Below are 5,159 nucleotides of genomic sequence, written 5' to 3'. Positions count from 1 at the left end.
GTTTGGCCGTGTTCTGGCCAGATAATATTAGTGGCGCTTTTGACCAGAGATATGCACGCGTGATTTCTGACATGTATGGAGACGATCTCAGTCAGGTTAATCTGAACTTGGATTGTAGCTGTTTGTTTAATTTGTAGCGGTCCAGTTGATTGGAACGTACTACTTGGTTAAGACTAATTAATTACCATGTGTTACAAGCATGTGACTTAATACAGATTAATTAATTAAATATATAATATTTGGCATAACAACTGTCGAAAAAGGCATACTATTTGGCAGAACATCATATCGATCCTAAGGATAACGCACAGATATATAATATTAAATACTAAATAAATAAATAAAATAGACACGCTAGCTAGACTAGCTAGCTTGGAGTAACGGGGGCACGAAGTCATGTTTAGTTCCCACACAAAAGTTCTACGTCATGTCGCATCGAACGTTTAAACACATGTATGAAGTATTAAATATAGACTAAAAAATAACTAATTATATAGATTGCAACTAATTTACGACACGAATCTTTTAAACTTAATTGCTCTATGATTTGACAATGTGGTGCTCTATAAAAATTTACTAATGATGGATTAATTAGACTTAATAAATCCGTCTCGCTGTTTACTAACGGATTCTGTAATTAGTTTTTTTATTAGTGCCTAAATACCCTATGCGATACCCTATATAATACTCGATGTAACACGCTAAAACTTTACACCCTTAGATCTAAACACCCCCGTGATGTAGTAGTACAATCTTGTTCCTAGTTGGAGTGGTGCACACTCCCTTCGTTTTAGAATGAAAGATATTTTGGTTCAATCATAAGTAACTTTTTTATTGAAAAAAAGTAAGTCATACATCCATTTTTTAAGTAATAGATGACGTCGTTGATTTTTATCACGCGTTTAACCATTCATTTTATTTCAAAAAAATATGTAGGAGTAATTATAATTTATTTTGTTGTGAGTTGTTTTATCATTCAAGATACTTTAAGCATGATTTATATTTTATACATTTGCATAAACTTTTGAATAAATTGAATGGTCAAATATTTATTAAAAAATCATCGGCGTTATCTATTAAAAATGGAGAGAGTACTAACTAAGCAATCCAGTCATATATGTATCTACCAATAAATTGATCACTCTAGGATTAACATGTTTTTTTTTATTTTTAATGAAAATTTCTAGAGACATTTCGCTAGGTGAGATGAAGTTAAAATGACTTGATTGAATAACAGCATAGCTAGCAAAAAGAATACATTTTGAGATTTAACATAACAATATTCCTCTAATTAAGTTTTTTCCCTTGATATATTTAAGTCTAGCTAGATGCGAGTAAAGATCGTTAGCTTTGAAATAAGATATATAACACATTTTGAGATTTACCAGAAGAAAATCCTCTTCGTAGGTATAGTCAGTTAATAACCTTTTAACATAAAAATCATTCATCTTATTAAAAAAATATATAGTGCTTTCATTTATTTTTCTGTTATCTTTTTACTATTAAAGGTGATTTAACCATAACTTATATTTTCAGTGATTAACTATACCACTTTTCATAGAGAATCTCCCTTAAAATCTATTGAATATAGATATAATATGATTATAGTATAATAACATTGTAATTAACTTATATCCAATCATACAAAACTCAGTGTTATGCAAACAAAACTCAGTGTGAAGGCGAAGTCACAGGATCCAGCGCGCGCATGTTTTTTTTTCCTCACCTCCGTGCACGAATCGGCTTAAAGTACACCTGACAGCTAAAAATTTGAAAGATGTTTTCTCTGATTTTCTATCAAAATATATTAAGCAAATCTGATACACTAAATATAAATATGATGAATGATAAAAGCGCGTTGTAGCATGAACGATTTTTAAATATGAAGAATGTTCAAAAGTCAACAGCCTTCTATCTACTACATTTATTCCTAAATATTTGACGCTGTTGACTTTTTTAAATATATTTAATCGTTCGTTTTATTTAAAAACTTTTGTGAAATATGTAAAACTGTATATATACATAAAAATATATTTAACAATAAATCAAATAATAAAAAAATTAATAATTATTTAAATTATAAATAAGATGAACGGTAAAAAATATTTAAAAAAGTTAATAGCGTCACGAAAGGAGTAGCAGTATGAGGCAGAGGAAGTCAATATACAAAACGACGTTCTTTGCATTTGCTTCTTGGATGGTCTGCTCAATTTCTAAAATTACCGACCCCCAGACCCAGAGCTGGCATCACGTGACTTGGCCGGCCGGACGGCGGAGGATGGGATCTCAGTATCTGTCTAGCTATCTCAGTTCCAGGGTAGCACCCTCTGCTCTATAATCTTGTAGAGATTTCGTGGCATTAATTATGTTTCGAGTTGTTAATTAGATTTTCAATCCAGCCATTATTAGTTTGCGCAAGTGCAAACCGGCCTGCAGGCTGCAGCTAGAATCTCCAGTTTTTAATTAATAAAGTAAATATCAACATAGGCCGACCAATCCGTGCTACTGGATTTGCGCACAGCTGCACGTGTACGACCGACGAACGTGCGTCGTACTTGCGAGAGTGTATACCTTCACATATGTTCAACCATATAGTAAACTCCATATTGTAGCATATCTATTTTTACAAGCAATATATAACATCATTGACTTTTATATATGTTTTATCATTCGTCTTATTTAAATTTTTACAAATATATACAAATATAGGTAATGTTTAAAGAACATTTCAATGATAAATTAAGTAAGAATAAAATAAATAATAATTATATTTTATGTTTAAAGAACATTTTAATGTTTACGTGCGTACGTTCGTAGTAGTGAGTGTACGTGCGTTGTGAGTGTCTGCATTGTACTGTGTAATTCTTAAAAAAAATAATAATCATATTTTTTTAATAAAATAATAGTCAAACATATTTTAAAAATAAACAATGTCGCACTCCCTCCGTCCCATAAAAAGCAACATAGTATTAAGATGTGACACATTTTAATACAACAAATCTGAACATATAGGATGTGTCACGTCGTAGTACGAAGTTGAATTTTTTTGGACGGATGGAATATATTATAAAAACGGAAAGAGTACAATATATCTTAGGTGTAGCTATATTTATGGCGCCATATTTTTCATCAAAAAATAGTCGGCATGTATTTATATTGTAAGTCCCTAAATTACATATGTAATTTTAGTGTATTTACAATGTAAGTCTCAAAATTACATATGTAAGTATTAAAATTATATATGAAAATTCAAAAATTACATACTAATTACATATGTATGTGGGGTATAAATGAGGTGTAACTACTGTGTAAGTGACTGAAAAAAAATCAACTGTAACATATGGCGCCATATTTCTAGCAACTCCGTATATCTTTAGTTTTCGCATAAGAATACACGTATATGGTCGGTACAATTATGCAACTCCGAGGGCAAAGCTAGCGCTGCTGCATCACGGCGCGTTAGGTCACGCAATGAACTGGATAACCAAATCTCATTTTTCATGGCGTATAATTTCCAAAATCTCGATGAAAGTGACTGGAGTACTATATGCTAGTAGCAAGTAGTACGTATATTAATTTATTTTCTATACTAGTACAGCTAGCTAGGGTGTGGTGCAGTGTTAGCAACATTTCTTGCCGACATGTACACACTTGAACTCCTATGGCTATGGCGTTCATTTGAGTATCTTTCTGCATGCAGCTGTGTAAACATTATCTGTAATTGTTGCGTACGCCAATAAGATTAGTTTGTGCTATTATTCTCTACAATCATCTCTGACTAATCTGTCAATTTTTCTACTGTGCTACTGCGAGGAATTAATGCACGGAATGATCATCGTGTTTTCTTACGACATATTGCTGGTGGCGGGGTGATCGTCCTCACATCCTGTGTTGATAGATTTGGCTGATCAGATCGACTAGTCGTTTCCAAATACTCTTTTACTAATTGGTACAGTTAATCGTTAACATCGTCGTGCAGGAACCCCACACATACATACATACACACACATATATATATATATTTTTTACCTCGTTTTTCATATATAGCACCATTGATATTTTAACAAACATTTAACTATTCATCTTATTAAAAATTAAATATAGAAAACTAAGTTATAATTAAAAATTTTGATGATTAATTAAGTCACAATAAAATAAATGATAATCAACGGCCCCTACTAAAAATGACTTTTTTGAATGGGCACCCCAATAGTTTACGGACGGATCATAAGTGTTCGTGTATGTAAAAATCGACCCTCATTTTTCCATACAGCTCCTTAAGATATTCGTATGAAAAATATTTTTTTCGAACAGACCACTTAAAATATCCGCACATGAAAATAAGGGTATTTTCACATGCGGGACTCTTATCTCACCCGATTGCAAAAAATACCCCTAGAAGTTTCCCACTCCTTTTTTTATTCTTCACTCTCTCATTCTCTCCCCCCCCTCACCCCCACTCCACTCCTCTCCTCTCCCGCTCTCTCTCCCCATCCGGCGGCGGCGGGCAACGATGATGGTGAGGGCTTCCTCCTCCCCCCCTCCTCCTCTCCCTTCTCCTCCATCCCGACGTTGGTGGAGGGTTCGGGCAACAGGGGAGGGAGGAGGAGGGGCGCGATGGCGTGGATTCGACGGCGGCCACCCTCCCCCCATGCAACGGTGGTGGATCGACATTGGGGAGGCACTGGAATGGCAGATTCGGCTCTGGCTCTAGCTCCAGCAACAGGAGCGGGCAGACCCGGCTGCCCCTAGCCGGCTTCGACCAACGACGGCGACGACGAGGAGGGCGGCGGTTTCTAGGGTTATGTTTTCGTGATTTCTAGTTTCTTTTTTTCGGATTTCTATTTTTACGTGCAGACGACATAAGCACCCACACGCGAAAATCGTACTTTCGCGTTACAAAAATAGCGAGTTCCGTAGACCATTTGGTGTGTGCGGATCGTTTTACCACCTGCGAAAACCAGATTAGACCATATAAAAAAACCGAAGTCATATATTAAAAAACAAGCCACAACAAAATAAATGATAGTCAACGCGTTATATATTAAAAAAATAAACAAATGTGTGTGGGTATAGAATTAAATTTGAAAATACACTGTTTATTCATTTTTTTTCTTATAAATATTCGGGATGTAAAAAATTTTGCGTAAATATACTGT

This window comes from Oryza sativa, chromosome 1 (genome assembly GCF_034140825.1).
Source record: "Oryza sativa Japonica Group chromosome 1, ASM3414082v1".
Taxonomy (NCBI): domain Eukaryota; kingdom Viridiplantae; phylum Streptophyta; class Magnoliopsida; order Poales; family Poaceae; genus Oryza; species Oryza sativa.
The sequence above is the reverse complement of the archived record's forward strand: the minus strand, read 5'-3'. Positions refer to the sequence as shown.